This window comes from Stenella coeruleoalba (assembly GCF_951394435.1).
Source record: "Stenella coeruleoalba genome assembly, chromosome: 3".
Classification (NCBI taxonomy): Eukaryota; Metazoa; Chordata; class Mammalia; order Artiodactyla; family Delphinidae; genus Stenella; species Stenella coeruleoalba.
In genome coordinates this window covers 12,973,097-12,990,199 of record NC_137148.1, presented here as the reverse complement: position 1 = coordinate 12,990,199, position 17,103 = coordinate 12,973,097, and positions in this window count along the sequence as shown.

Genomic DNA, 17,103 nt, shown 5'->3' with positions numbered 1-17,103 from the left:
AAAGCAGGGACCTGAGTCTTATCTTACCAGTAAATGTTTAACTATGACTTGATACTCTTCTAGATATACAGCTATATGTTATTTAAATATTTCTAGCAATGACATGCCTTTAAGTTAAAAATTCTTTAAAATTTATTGTAAACATTTCCTTTTAAAATCGCTCATGGAATACCAAGTGTTTTGCCTAAAATATGGTATAACTATCCTATTCATGAAAACACAACACATTCTAAAGATGATGTGCTCAATTTTCCAGAAATCCTCTGATCACGTGTCAGAGTTCATCAGCCTCCAGCACCAACTTTCTTTTTTTTTTTTTAACATCTTCATTGGAGTATGTTGCTTTACAATGTTGCATTAATCTCTGTTTTGTAAAAAAATGAATTAGCTATATGTATACATATATACCCATATCTCCTCCCTTTTGTGTCTCCCTCCCACCCTGCATATCCTACCCCTCTAGGTTGTCACAAAGCACCGAGCTGATCTCCCTGTACTATGCAGCTGCTTCCCACTAGCTATCTATTTTACATTTGGTAGTGTATATATGTCAGTGCCACTCTCTCACTTTGTCCCAGCTTACCCTTCACCCTCCCCGTGTCCTCAAGTCCTTTCTCTATGTCTGAGTCTTTATTCCTGTCTTGCCCCTATGGTTCAGAACCATTTTTTTTTAGATTCCATATACATGTGTTAGCATACAGTATTTGTTTTTCTCTTTCTGACTTATTTCACTCTGTATGACAGACTCTAGGTCCATCCACCTCACTACAAATAACTCAATTTCGTTTCTTTTTATGGCTGAGTAATATTCCATTGTATATATGTGCCACATCTTCTTTGTCCATTCATGGACACTTAGGTTGCTTCCGTGTCCTTGCTATTGTAAATAGAGCTGCAATGAACATTGTGGTACATGGCTCTTTTTGAATTATGGTTTTCTCAGGGTATATTCCCAGTAGCAGCACTACCTTTCTTGCAGTTGCTTCCTCTGAGCGGCATAAAAAAGGGTGAGGCCACTTGGTTTTCTGAAAGGAAATGTCAAAGATGAGCTAAGACTGCAAAATAAAACCATCATCATTTCTCTCTCACTGGTGACTTAACCAACTTCTTATTAAAGTGGTGATGCTCTTTTTCTTATTTTAAGAAAGATGTTTCACTTTGGATTGACTTGAAACAAAGAAGGGACACATTTTCAGGAAATTCTTCAGGACGGCAATTAGCTGTGTTTCTCCTGCCCCTTACCATGGTGGAATGAACACATTTCTTGAATCAGATAAATGACCTTTTACCCTCAACTCTGCAACGTTTTGTGAGTATCTGTGGAGTCTTCTCTGAATATAGAGCAGACAATCCTTTGGCACATAGTAGATTCCCCAGTCCTTCACTAAAGGGACATTTGAAGTAGGAATGCTTCTTCTAGAAGAAAACCTATAGAAGTATAGACTTTCTCAAACAAGGAGGAGCACGTGCAATTAAAAATTTTATTTGTACCAAAATATGGCAATCTTAAATATGTAAAGGATGCTGATTTTACCAGGAAATCACCAACTACCAATTGAAGGCTGAATCCCACAGGGCCTAGGTCTGTACTATTATATTCAGTATTTAAATTCTGCTACATAATCCGAAACCAAATTCCAATCCCAACCAAGTCACAAGCCAGGCCTGCCATTAAGCAAAAGAAATACTGGAATAAAAGAATGGAGTATATCTAATTCATTTATATCCATTTATATCCAAAAAACCTATTCAATTACTCCACTTTTAGGTCTAATATCCATCTCAAACTCAACATGTCAAAAATTGAACTCCTGGGCTTCCCTGGTGGCGCAGTGGTTGAGAGTCCGCCTGCCGATGCAGGGGACGTGGGTTCGTGACCCGGTCTGGGAAGATCCCACATGCCGTGGAGCGGCTGGGCCCGTGAGCCATGCCCGCTGAGCCTGCGCGTCCGGAGCCAGTGCTCTGCAACGGGAGAGGCCACAACAGTGAGAGGCCCGCGTACCGCACAAAAAAAAAAAAAAAAAAAAAATTGAACTCCTGATTCTCTCTGGCAAAAAAAAAAAAAAAAGAAAAGAAAAAAAAAAGAACTTTCATTCTTTCTTATCTCACTAAATGAAAAACAACATCCTTTTCATTCTTCCTCTTCCTTCTTCCTTTCTTCCCTCTTACTTTCCCATTTCCTTCCTTCCTCCATGTTCTTTTTCTTTCCTTATAGTTAATAAGTAGATATTTATTATAGGAAATATAAACAGGTATTCCAGATGTTGACTTGTTGAACTTGTATGCTTTTAAATTTATTGATACTATTAGTAGATCACTTTCTGATCTACTGTGCCACTTTACCCCCTCACCAGCAATACTTGAGAGAGTCTATTTTTCTGCACTCACAGCAGCACCAGACATTCATTTCTTTTACCTTCATTATCTCAATGAGCAAAAATTAAAATAATGTTGCTTTGAAATTTTCATTTCCTTGATGACCAGTGGGGTACAACTTTCCTGGCTAAAAGGGATGTTACACACCCCGCTCTTAGAATTCTCTTAGAATTCTATTTTATGGTTCACAGGATGCTAGAACGAGCAAGAGGTTGATTCTTCCATTTACAGAGCAGAATATTGAGGCCAGCAAGCCAAAATGTCTTTCCCTAAGTCACTCTCCTAATCTGTACCAGGACTGAGACCAGAATAAGGAGTGACCTGTTCCAAGAGCAGCTCTCTGTGCATTACACCAATTGAAAAGGGGTTATTATTTTAAAGTTCTCATCATGGGAGAATGGTTTAGAAAATACTTGCAGTACTAGTTAGGGCCCTTACAAATAGCAGCTTTTTGGACTTCCCTGGTGGCACAGTTGCTAAGAATCTGCCTGCCAATGCAGGGGACACGGGTTTGAGCCCTGGTCCAGGAAGGTCCCACATGCCGCGGAGCAACTAAGCCCACGCGCCACAACTACTGAGCCCGTGTACCACAACTACTGAAGCCCATGCGCCTAGAGCCTGTGCTCTGCAACAATAGAAGCCACCGTAATGTGAAGCCTGTGCACCGCAATGAAGAGTAGGCTCTGCTCGCTGCAACTAGAGAAAGCCTGTGCACAGCAACGAAGACCCAATGCAGCCAAAACTAAATAAATTAATTAAAAGAAAAAAAACCCAAACAAAAAAAACCAAATAGCAGCTCTTTGAGAAACTGAGCAAATGCGGTTGGGTCCTTTGGGTGGCACCACTGGGGACTCAAGGACATTAAGTTTCAGGATTATGGTCACAGGTCAGGGGCATGGCCTTTTCAAGACACACACGATAGTATAAGATTTTCCTCTCCTGAAACACACAGAAGAAAGTTTGCCCAGCTACGCCACTTGGCCATGCGCCCTAGGACTGTGTGATATGAGATTAGCAGCACGGAAGCAAGGTTACTGCCTGTTTCAAGACCAGCTCCTAGGCTTTTGTCATTTCCCTTCCATTACCATTTCTTTACTTCTCCCAGACGAGGAAGGAATTCTCCACCCAGAGATTATCTTCCTGGCTGACTTGCCTCCGCTTTTTTTTAACACTTTCTTTCACTGATTCTTGTTGGCCTTAAGCAAAAAATTATTTACCCCAGCCTCTGTCTGAAAGAGGTTAAGATGCAAATAAACTAGACTGAAGAGGCCCTTGTTTCCTCAGGGAAAGGATCTCTGAGAGAGTGATATTTCGCAGGGAATTCTGGAGTGAGGTTGTGCAGTGTGCCCTAGAGGGAGGGACCTGACAGACAGCTCCATGTATGGAGATCTGGAGAGAGTGAAGCTCTGTCTTTCCAAAGGTTCAAATTTCTCAAGATTTGTCAATAACTTTTGTCATTTGGTGCTCTGGAAATACATGGAGAGGAAGAGAGCTGAAGCCCTTTCAGAGCTACTTATGCCAGGTGAGATAGTCAATCCAGGGTCTGTGACACCACTCTTCTATAGAAAACAAGAGACCCCAACAATCCCATGTTCTTGGCTACCTAAGAGATCAGCCCTCTGCAGAGTTTTGCACCCATCTCCCAAGCTACGCCTGCACACAACAGGAACCTGCAGTAATTACATCTGTGGCGTCAGACCTTCCAGGTTGAACGGATTTCCTGCCTTCCCCCAAGGTGTCCGGATCAAACCTACCTGCATCCCATCAGTCAAAGAAGCTTGAGTCTCCCAGGTCCTTCCTTATCTCCAGGGCCTCTGTACCTCCCTGAACCTGATCCATCTTTCTAACCTCCCTTACTTTTGGCCCTTGAATTGTGCCATCTGAACACTCTGTCATCCATAAACCCCTATGACCTTCAACTTCTCTGAAAATTTCCTTCACCTTCTTGCCTATAATACTGATTCCTGTTGCCTTCTTCAGTGGATGCTGTTCCATAGCTGTTTGTGTCTTTCAAGCCCTGGAGGTGGGATAAATTTCCTCCATGCTCTTCACTGTCACTTCCAAATCATCTCACTTCTTATTTCAAACTTTGCACTTTCTGGGAAGTTCATGCCAAATGATTTTGCCGCTCAATAAACTTTCTTCAGTCATCATCTACCGATATCTCAATCGCATCCTTCATTCTCTGATAATGACTATAGCACCTGCATCACTGCCTTTATTTTCACTCCTACTCCTTTATCATTTTACTTGGCTACAGCTTCTAAATAAATGATCCTCCCAAAATTCACCTCTCTGCCTCTGAGCTCCTCACCTTCAGGGATCTTATTTTTCACCTCCCATTAGTAATCTCACAGTCATCTACTTGACTTCATGATCTCTCATTCTTGCATTATGTTGAAATCCTCAGTTTCAAGCTTCTCACTCAGCAGTAACCACATTCTATTATTCCAGCTCATTACTTAATACCGTCATTTCATTTTTCTAAACAAAATATTGGCCTTACAAACTTTTCCCTATCCATATTCATATGAGTGTCTTCATCTCTCCTTTTACCCAACTTAAACTTCACAGTCAAGCATTATAATCTTTTTCTTGCAAACATTCTTAACTCCCCTGACTTCACTCCTTTCACTCACATTCACCTGGAAAAACCCCAAATCTGCTGATTCCTTCCACGAACATGAGTAGCTGAATGTTAACTAAAGAAAATGCCAAAACTATGCTACCTGGTCTCACTTCAAATTTATTACCACAAATCTTGAGTAGCAGTTTACCATTACTCATCACTCCTACTGCATTTGCTAATTATGCTTGCTTTCTCGCTTTCCAAAATGGCTATTTCTCACTTTCTTCTTCCACTTTAAAGTCTCTTTGCCCCTTATTCCCACTCATACCTCTCATCTGATGACCATACCTCATATTGTACAGAGAAACGATAAAAAAAAAAACTGGAAACGTCCTCATTCCTCCTTCCAAATGTACTAATCTTCCATAATATGGGCCTGACTTGTTGCCTGCTCTCTTGTTAGAAGCAGAAGGAATGTCTCCACTTTTATCCCAGGCCAATCCCTCCAATGCTATGGATTCCACCACCTCTCACCTTCCCAAGGGCTTCAATTCTGTCCCACCAAGTTTCGCCTTGCTCCTGAACAATTCTCACCAGTATACAGTCAAGCCCTAGTAATCCAATCTAAAAACAGATTCCTTCTTTGTCTTTACATGTCTTTCCAACTATCTCCATTTCTACCCACCATTTAGCCATGTCCTTTTAAACAAAACTCCTCAAAAGATTGTCTATTGTCACTGTTTCTAATCCCTCATCTCCCATTCTCTCCTCAATCCACTGCAATGTAGCTACTATGGTCATTACTTCAGTGACATTACTCTTGTCAAGATCATCAATAACCTCACTGCTCCAAATCCAATGGTTGGTTATCCACCCTCATTTTACTTAACATCTCAGCAAATTCATCACAGTTGACCCACTCCATTGGCCACAAAATTCTTTCTTCCTTTAACTTAATGACATCACACTCCCTTAATTTCCTAGTTTTTCATCTACCAAAAAAAGTTTCTTCTTTTTCAGTCTCCTTTGATGATTTCTTCTGCTCTGAAAGATCTAGAGATGCTAGAATAGCCTGGGCCTGGTTTGAAAAACTTTCTTCTTGTCAATCTACTTTGTGCTTATATGTAATATAATTTTCTTTTGTGGTTCAAAATGACATCTACATGCTAGGGAGTCACAAATTCCATATTATATACATTTAAAATAGTCTATTCACAATGATAAATTAATGCAGAGGTAACAAATTTGTATAGGACATAAAGCAACCATCTGGGAATATCTTTTACTCATCTCTCAAGAATACCAAGTGGAATAATAAGAATAATTAATAATCCAGTGTGCATATTTTCTACCAACCCAGGGTTCTTAATCAAAGACTTCTCTAATATTCTATGTGATAATGTATATGAAATTGTGTACATGTGTGTGTGTTCATTTGCTCAGAGAATATTTGTAACTTTTATCAGGTTCTCTTTGGAAGTTGAAGTAGGCTTGTGTTCTGAAGTTTAAGAACAATTTTACATATTGCAGCTGATGCCATTGTATGTTTATTTTTACAACCACTGTTTATACCAAGTAAGAATATCCTGAGTCAAATATATCAGATCTAAATTTTACTATGTGTGGTTTACTGCCTATATTTCATGCCTATATCTACTAATTATTATTCATTATATAAGTTGAATAAAATAGAAATAGTTTTGTTACTGCTTAGCTAATATCATTCCAACAAATTAAAAACCATTGATTGCATATTGCTCTTATATCCAGACACCTTAAAAATTATTTTGTTTGTTCTAATACATTTTCAATAATGGATAATTTTACTGTTGATATAAAATACTTTTTGCTGATATTTTTGCCCAAACTCATTTTAAGCCTTCAGATAAATGTGCTAAAATACAGAAATAGACTCACAGACAGAAAAGTTTATGGTTACCAAAGGGGAAAGTTGGGGGAGGGATAAATTAGGAGTTTGGGATTAACAGATACACACTACTATATATAAAATAGATAACCAACAGTGACCTACTGTATAGCACAGGGAACTACATTTAATATCTTCTAACAACGTATAATGGAAAAGAATCTTAAGAAGAATATATATATATAACTGAAAATATATATATATATATATATATATATATATCTGAATCACTTTGCTGTATACCAGAAACTGGCACAACAGGGTAAATCAACTATACTTCAATAGAAAAAGAGGAAAAAAATGTGTTAAAATACTTGCAAAGGGGTTTCCTTGATGGCGCAGTGACTGAGAATCTGCCTGCCAATGCAGGGGACATGGGCTCAAGCCCTGGTCTGGGAAGATCCCACATGCCGCGGAGCAACTGGGCCCGTGAGCCACAACTACTGAGCCTGCACGTCTGGAGCCTGTGCTCCGCAACAAGAGAAGCCGCGACAGTGAGCGGCCCGTGCACTGAGATGAAGAGTGGCCCCCGCTCACCGCAACTAGAGAAAGCCCTTGCACAGAAACGAAGACCCAACACAGCCAAAAATAAATTAATTAATTAATTTTTTAAAAAACTTGCAAAAGTATTTCCTAACTAAAATCAGAAATTAGAAATTGAAACAATGAGATCATTCTTGCTCATAATTGGCATTTATTTTTAAATTTGGTAATATCTCATGTTGACCATGGTGTATTTGGTCGGAATGTAAATTGGTCTAACCTTTTGTGAAGGCAATATGGCAGAGTGAATCAACATTGAAATGCATAACCCCTTTGATTCAATTATCTTACATAAAGTATCTATTACACAGAATTTCTGGCAGATGTACATGAAATGATATATGTGTTTTCATGAAGGACATGACACCTGAATGGAGACTTGAAGAACAACAAAATTTTGCAGGCTGAGTGATGTAAATAAATAGATAAATAAATAAGTTTTGTTTTGCTTTGTTTTTCAGTTTGATTAATTAGCATGTTTGAAAGTTTGGAAAATCTAAAAAGAACTGGAAAAACTAAAGGAACATGATAACTTTGGTTAAAAAATAAAATAGCAAGGGTATAATTTTTTACTCATTATAAATTATATATATACATAAATTATAAATGTATTATATTTATACTTATACACACACACCCACAGCATTCTATTGGTTAAAATGGTCACAAACTGACCCAGATCCACGGGACTAAAGTAAAGTTCTACCTCTTGATTGGATGGAATGTCATATAATTTGGGACCCTATTTTAAAATCACCATAGTACCTGTCCTCATTCTTCTAGTGAAAGAGACCGATGATAAACAAATAAATACAAGCTACATCCTTATTTGCTCATTTAATCCTCTCAACAACATTATGGTTCCAATTTTAGAGATGTGGAAACAGTTCAGAGAGATTAGGTAGATTGTGCAAGGTCACGAGGCAGTAAATAAAAGCTAGCATCATTCTATTCTTGAAAGGGAGAGAATATGTCAAGACACATTTCAAATCAACTTAGGCAAAAAGGGGAACTCGTTGGCTCACACCACTGGGAAAGACCAACTAGAACTGCATATAGTGGGAATTAGGGTCTTGAGGCTGTAAGCCATCCCTGCATCTGGCTGCTGCTTCGTACTGACTGTCAGCTTTATCATCTCCCATGGCAGACTGGCTTTCACCAAAAGGCTGCTAGCAGCTCCCTGACTCATGCCTTGGTTTTGCCATTTGAGAGTAAGAGTTACTCTTCTCTAGGTCACAACTGGAAAACCCTAAAGGAAAGACTAACTGGCCAAGTTTGTATTTGTGCCCCCCTTTGTGTCTTCAGCAGAAGAGGGGTAGTTTTGGCAGACAGGGTACTATCACTGACCAAAGAGTAAGCAGTTCCCCTAAGATAGCTGAGTTAACCTCAAAAGGAGAAGAAAAGGATGCTGGGAAATTCAACAATAAGTGCCCATTTTTAAAAATTGAGGAGAGGTGCTTTAGTCATATGCACTTCCTCTGGCCCATCTACAGCAGAACCATAAGCTGCTTCCACAAAATTTCCTAGTAAGTGCTTTGGGACCTTGTATTTGAATGTTTCTCCTTTACTGCTTCTCCTAGAGTCATGCCAGAGGATTTTCAAAAGTAAGCTAAGTCTTTTTGCTACATATGGGTCTTTTTATTGAAAAAGAAATATTTGCATAGAGCATAGACTGTAATAATAGTGCAGCAATGTTGGAACTTTTTTATGGGTGGCAGAGTTTGGCAGTAGTCAGCAGCTGCTATGGCATTAATTACATATTTTCTTCCAGCTCTGGTGTTTATTAGTATGTGGAATGTGTTTAGAACCTTGTACAATCATCATTAATTTCTGTTATAATATGCTCTTAATATCATGAAAATTGAATCTGGTCTCTTTTGCTCAATTGTACCAGACCCATGCAAATTTCATTTTAAGGTACCATGATGCCAGAAGGGGTTTCAAGGCCACAGAGACTGGGTGTCCACTCTCCCCACAGCAGGGTTCTCCTTTTGCTTTCCAAAATTAATGTAAGGTTTATTGGTCAGATCATAAACAAGTTCTCAGTGCTACAGAGTTCCCTGACGCATACACCTTCCAGGAAATATACTTCCTTTACAGCAAAGCCACTTGAAGATTATCTCTCTTTCAAGGACATTTCTTGACACTCTGGAAATTAATTCAGAATTATGTATTGAAACTTCTAGTTACCTAGAATTTAAATGACATTTAAATCAAATAACAAATGACCAGATTTTGTACATGGTGCCATGCAGTGTTTATTACTGAAAAATAAGGAACTTAAGGAATGAGGTTCCACAAGGAATCCTTGTGGATTATCAGAAATTGACTAAATCATTTTTAGCTATTTTTTTAGCTAAATAGCTAAAAATAGCTATTTAGCTATTTTTATTTGATGTATGCATTCCAAATTCGTAATACTCAAACAACCAGAATAATTGGTTTACCAGTTAAATTTAATATTGCAGATAAGTGAACTTTTTCTATACTTTTATTTAAATACACTTAATACAATTCTTTTTGTGTATTATATCGTCTGTTAAAGAAATGTTACTATATAACAACGAGTACATGTCTTATCAAGGACCAAAATGGTGGAAACATTTGTATAGAGCACAGAATGCACTGTCTACTCAACAGACTTTTTGTTCGCTAAACCTGAGTGAGGTGCACGTTTGACCCTACAGATCAGAAAATGTAGATTTCGTAGACATTATCCAAGTACTTGACAGCATCTGTTCAGTGTGAAGCAAGGCAGGATTGTATGTCATATGACATCATTAATTCAATTCCATGCATTCACTATTTCTTTAGTATCTACTATGTGTACTTAATTCATTCGTTGTTGTTCTATTGGATAATCCACCCCTATTATCTTAACTTGCTCATGCCAATTTTTCTCCAGACACATCTCTTTTTAAAGGGAAATTGGAGAAAAATTTGGAGAAAAGCAAGGGATTGTGTCAGTGTAGACTCATAGCTAGACTTTGCTTTCAATTGCTACTCTCCTATTCAGGAGTTCATATCTAAAATCAAAGAAAAGATTTAATTAAGCGTCTAGAATCAATCAGATAAGAACCCATGGGTGCTTATTCTGAGGTATTTGTAACTTTGTAAGATCATCACTAAAACATGTGCTTGGCAGAATAAAGAAAAGACAAGAGGCAAAATTGTTCCAATTATCCATTTTACATTAGCTTTGGAGGTTTGGTCTTGGTGGTTATGACACCTTTTTTTCTGTTGTGGGATTTGACCCCTGTTGCAAGCTAACAGCCGACTTTTTTTTTTTGGACACCTGTTTTATTTCCTGGCCAGGGTCAGTAATCTCCTCCACTGGGTTCACTTCTCCAGCATCCTCCCCTGGGCACATGACTCCACTTCAGGCAATATTGCAAGATCTTTGTCTCTTCCAATGTTTCCCTAGCACTACCTCTGATCACTTTCCCTGCCAATGTGCCTATTTGTTCCTACTCAGAATCCAAGTAGAGACACAATCTTAATTATTTTCAGATGATTTTTAATGATGTCATTTTATTTTAATACATGGCAAAGAGTAAAAGTGAACCGTCATACACCCATGCTTGAAATATGAATAAATTTCCACGTCCCTGTAACAGCAAACTATATGTTGTATTTACTGCTGCTTTCGAGAGTATAAACTTCCCCATGTGCCCTTCACCCAAAGGAGACATTTTCAAAAATAATAGAGCTGCATTTGAGTGAGCCAAAAACGCTCTGGAAATGAACACTCAACCATATGTCACATATTTAATATTTCAGGTACCGAGATCTTGCCCCATGAAGATATTAATGTCTTATGGAATTCAGCAATTTCCCATTCATGATGAGTTTCCTTTTAAAGAAGTGAGTTGCCTCAGAATTATGGTTTGTTGAATAAACACAACTACAGCACTTTATTCAACAATTCTAATCCAAAACAATAATTTGGAGTATTAAATGATTTATAGTTGGTTTCAACAGACTCGTACCGCTTGCTATAAAGGTTTAAAAGTTTTAAAACTATCACTATCTGTCAATATTGTCTCTATTTCCTGCCAATACACTAAGCGAAAGGGGAAAGGTATTATTCTTGGAAAGTAATTATTATTTGCAAATTATATGATTTATCCATCTAGAATACTCCCCCAAATAATGAAAACTGTTGAAACCCCTAAGATCTATATAATAATTGTCTAATACAAGATAAATACATCAAAATAATAGTTTTCTTTTATATTAGCAATAACCTGTTCCATAATATAATGAAAAAAATACATTTATATTAGCAACAGTTAATATAAAATGTATAGGAATTAACTTTACAAGAAATGTGCAAGCTTGATATAAAGAAAAAATTTAACTTTATTGAAGGTCATAAAAGAAAAATGGAAAAGATAGACAAGCATATCATGTTCCAACCTGGACAATCTTAATAATATGATCTTGCCAACTCATCTAAAATGTATTCTATAAATTTAATATAATATTAATCAAAGTTCCAAAGGATTTGTTCCATTGGCAAATTGAACTTAAATTTCATCAGAAAGATTTAATATTCAGATTCAATGATAACTGTAAGCAAATTGCTTTGGGACCATGATGACAGGATTCTTAGATTTTAACTGCCCCATGTAGCCATTTATGTTAAAATTATGTAAGGTAAAACTTAAAATATTTTAATGAGACATTCAGGAGTATAGGGAGAACAGATGTGGAAATCTAACTTCATCTTTGTCTCTTCTCAACTTCCCTTTCTTCTGTCCCTCTAAGTAATCAATGAGTCATCCTAAAAGATGGTTTTGATCCTCATGCTGTGGATTGCTGATCCAACTTCTTCAAAAGTCTCCACGTCTCCATTCTCTCAGTTCTCCAAAACATTCAAAAGACTGCTCTCTTAAACTTGCACAAGAGCTTCAGAATTTGCAAAGATCTGCAGTCAACTATCAAATCAAATTTAAATAACCGCATACACAGTCTTAGGATGCTATAACCATGAAGTTAGGCAGACTCCCCACTAACAGTGTAATCTTGGGTGTATTTCTAAAACCTCACTAAGCCTCAACTTCCTCCTCCTTAATGAGCATTATAATATTACCTCATAGGGTTGTTATGACAGTGAAATGTGCCAAGATAATCAATTGAAATATCAACTTAGGTTTTTGTGCTCATAGACCTAGAACACTAAAAGGAATAAAAGTCTTCTCATGTCCCAAGAAGTTAGACAGACATTGTGTTTTGAGCTCTGAATTTCTTGCCTCAGGATTTTGAATCATAGAGAAGAAAATAGAAATTTCCAAGCACCCCCTAATATCCCTGGACCAGAATGGGCTCATTGTCTCAGAGGGCAGAAGTAGAGCAGCTTAGAAATGAGAGATTTTGAGAGCCCTTCCCTAGACATAGAAGGTAGTTAACTGGGACATCAGGTTCATGAACAGTGGGACCAGTGCCTGGTTTCCCCAAGTGGCTTGAGGAAGCCTTAGAACTTTAGGTGGGAAAAGCTGCTAGGTGCTTACTTATGTGCCCATACATGACACAGAGCCACTTGCCTTCAAGGAACCCCACGAACTTAGAAACTAAGCGTATCAAGGTAAAATCAGAGCCAGTGGCCTCATCTCTAAAATGTTCTGGCCTGGGACTCAGCATGGTCTAATGGAGAGAAACAATCCGCATTAAACAAAATCAAGAGAGAATATCCCATCAGCTGAGTGAGTAGGAATGGAGATCTAGCTTGAGTGTTCTGGTACTAATTCCAATGTTGCGGGGAGCAGTTCCCTCACATCTCCAAGCAATTCTCAGATACCAGCTGGGTGTCTTCCAGTTCAACTCACTTCTATCCAGAGGTAGCATTAGGTGCCACAGGTTAAGCGTTCAGTCCTACAAGACTGCCCCATCCTCCATACTTTGGATGCCAGTCGTAAGCCCAGGTGCTTCTGAGACACTGACTGTAGATTAGAGGTTCCAGGAATGCGTCCTTGGACTTCACACACCAGTCACAAGCCCAGGTTGTCACCTGTACTTCGGAATGAATAGCTATAAATCAGAGGTTCCTAAAACCCCCTCCTTGGGTTTGATTAATTTGCTAGAGCAGCGCACAGAACTTGGAGAAACATTTCGCTTACTGATTACTAATTGATTATTAATATAAGAGGATGTAACTCAGGAACAGCCAGATGGAGGAGATGCATAGGGCAAGCTGTGAAGAAGGAGTGCAGAGCTTCCAGGCTGTCTCCAGGCACTACCACTCTCCCAACACCTCGACGTGTTCACCAGTCTGGAAGCTCTTTGAACTCAGTCCTTTCGGTTTTTTATGAAGACTTAATTACATAGACATGATTGATTATATCATTGGCCATTGGCAGTTCCATCTCCTCTCCCCTCTCCGGAGGTGGAGGGAGGAGTGAGACTGAAAGTTCTAACCCTCTAATCACAGGGTTGGTTTTCCTGGCAACCAGCCCCTTAGGTGGGGTCCAAAAGTCACCTCATAAATATGCCTTTAGGTCTCTTATCAATTAGGAAATTCCAAGAGTTTTAGGAGCTCTGTGCCAGAAAAAAAAAAAAAATCAAGTATATATTTTTTATTATAAATCACAATATCACAGGAACAAATTTAAATTGATTTGGAATTTGTCTTTTTTTTAACCTGGAATTTCTTATACCAGGATGTTATGGAATAAAGTTTCATGCATGTTACATAATAAAAGATAATAAAATGAAAATACAGTGCTGAGCACAGTAATAAACATATATAAATTCCTACTACATGTCTGCAATTATAATCGTGTTTTATTATTTATCTTTCATTCATGACATCTTCAATCAGTACTGTAAAAAATTAATAAACGGAAACTTCAATTAAATACAGCTAGGTGGCCAGAAGGGGGAGCTCTCACACCCTGCAGAGCCCAATAAGAAGAAGAAAGACCTTTCCTGGCAAGGATGCAGCCAATAAAAAGCCATGGACTCTTTGTTTACTATAGCCCTCCCAAATTCCTTTGCTCCAAAAGCATTCTTCCTTTGCCACAGGGACTTGCACATGGCTCACCATGGTTGCAGACCCCAAAATTGCAATTCTCTGCTGATCTCAAATCAACCCATCTTCGCTGGAGAAATATCTGGCAGTCTGTTTTAGGTCAACAGTACCAAGCAAGCCCCCCCCCCCCCGGTTCCCCACTACGGCACCTCTCTTCCAGGCAAGCTCTCCTTTGTAGATGCCACACTGTGTTTATTCACTAGAGGGTCTTTGTCCTTATTGATTTCACTACCTCTGCCTAGGATTCGTGAAATAAAACTCATATTTTATGGCAAGACAAGAAAAACTTAAACATAAAAATTTTCTCTGCCCTTTGACCTCTCTCCCCACACTGTGCATTGTGTGTCTGCCTTATGCATCGCCTAAACCTCCCCCATCGACAGGAATAGCTGCTTAATCATAAAGAGCAACATTCTCCTAACATCAATAAGACAACTCCTTAAAGATAGCATTCCTTCTTGGTAAGGGGTCACATGGCACTTAGAACTGGATTGTGTAAACTGTCAATAATACATCATATGAGCTTCCCTGGTGGCGCAGTGGTTGAGAGTCCGCCTGCCGATGCAGGGGACACGGGTTCATGCTCCGGTCCGGGAAGATCCCACATGCCGCGGAGCAGCTGGGCCCGTGAGCCATGGCCGCTGAGCCTGCGCGTCCGGAGCCTGTGCTCCGCAACGGGAGAGGCCAAAACAGTGAGAGGCCCGCGTACCACACACACACAAAACAAAACAAAACAAAAAAAACACATCATATGATGTATAGCCCTCTGTCTCAAAAATCTTATATAACTGTGCCTTGACTTCTAACGGGTGGAACAGTTCTCAGAGCTTTCTGAGATGCTCTTCCCAGGTTATAATCCTCAAGTTTGGCTTGAATAAAATTTTCCATTTCTCTCTTAGATCGATGGATTAATTTTTTGTTGACAGGTGCTAGGCCCCCTTCTCTCTGACATTTTATTTGTACCCATCCTTTATAGCCCCATTCAAAATAAACTTCCTCCAAGAAAACTTCCTTGAATAATGCTTGATAGCCTCCTGTCTCTAGGGCTTATTCATATTTATTGTTATTAATTATCTAGGGTTATTTACGTATTTATACATGACAGCAGCAGACGCTGGCCATGCCCCACCCATATCCTTTCATTCCTCACCATTCCCTTACACACTTTTGGCTTTGTGTTACAAGAACCTGTGACTCTGCCTGAAGGCTTTCTCTGGTCAACAGAACATACTCACCAGCATGTGTGGAGCACGAGAAAGGGCCCGAATGCCCCAGAAACAAAACAACCTTCAACCGGTGACCTTTGGAAGCTAAATTCTCCCAGTTTCTCACTGTCTTGTGTAAGACAACTCAGTCCCTGCACAATCTAAGGGCTCCAGCAGGATTCATCTCGGTCTCCATAGCAACAACCTGCTCACGAAGGCACTCTGTACTGGCATCTTTCCTTTCCCTTCCTCATATCCCCACACCTGTAAAAGTACTTCCTGAGATCATTTCCCCATGACCGACCTCCACTTAAATTCTTGTCTACAGGTCTGTTCATTGGAGATACAGCACTCATACTTTCTTTTATGCTGTCTTAGAATAATGACTTCCCTTCCTCAATTGTTACCCTCCCCACAAGATGATCAGTTCCCCTGGTGCAGAGCATATCTTTTTTCTCGTTGTTGTCAGTCTGTGATCTATTTGTCACTGCAGTGAGATAAGCACAGAAATCAAGAGTAAGTACTTAGAAATTTTCATAGCAATTTTCCATTGCCAGATCATCCAAGTACATGATCAGTGAGATCACCTTGTGAATAGGTATGGGGTATTCTGGGGATGGCCAGACTCTTGTGATGAATCCTGTGTGGCATGAGCTGCCCACTAGTCATGTGCAGTATGACCATGTATCAGATGGGGACACGTCGGAAATTTCAAAAAAGAACCTCTACCCCAGAACCACTGCTCTAGAACTTCTCAGACAATTCTGGATATGCAAGTGATGTGCGCACTAATTACACTTAACATTTTGTTTTTTTAGACACCTTAGGATAAATATGTAGTCAGCTCAGTAGACATACACTCACTTTTATGCAGCACAGATTCTTATACAAATTAATCCCAAGAAGGATCATATTCATATTTACTTTGTTTCAATCATGCACCAGGATTTAGAAGTGTAAGCTTTACATGGTGGAGACTAAAAGAAGAAACTGACAAAATTCTGCAGTGTTAAAAGAATCTGGAGACACTGACAATATCCCCTAACCCTTCCTTTCCAATTTAAACCATCTATATCACACAAGTCTTTTTCAGATTTGATCTCTGAGTAGATTTCAAAATACTGCTCCTGCTTGCTTGTCCCTTTCCTTTACTACAAATCTCAGATGGAAATAAAACATTTTGAAATCCTAATCAGCTATCATGGCCATATCCCCAGGACAGGGATGAGAGCAAATTGAAATAAAGCCAAATAGAGAATCATTAAACTCATTTTTTAAGTCATCATGTCTCAGACCTAGTTATGACACAGTAGTTCTATGTACAGGCATACCTTATTTTATTGCACTTCACAGATATTGTGTTTTCTACAAATTGAAGGTTTATGGCAACCCAGCATCAAGCAAGTTTATGAGCACCATTTTCCAACAGCATTTCCTCACTTTGTGTCTCCGT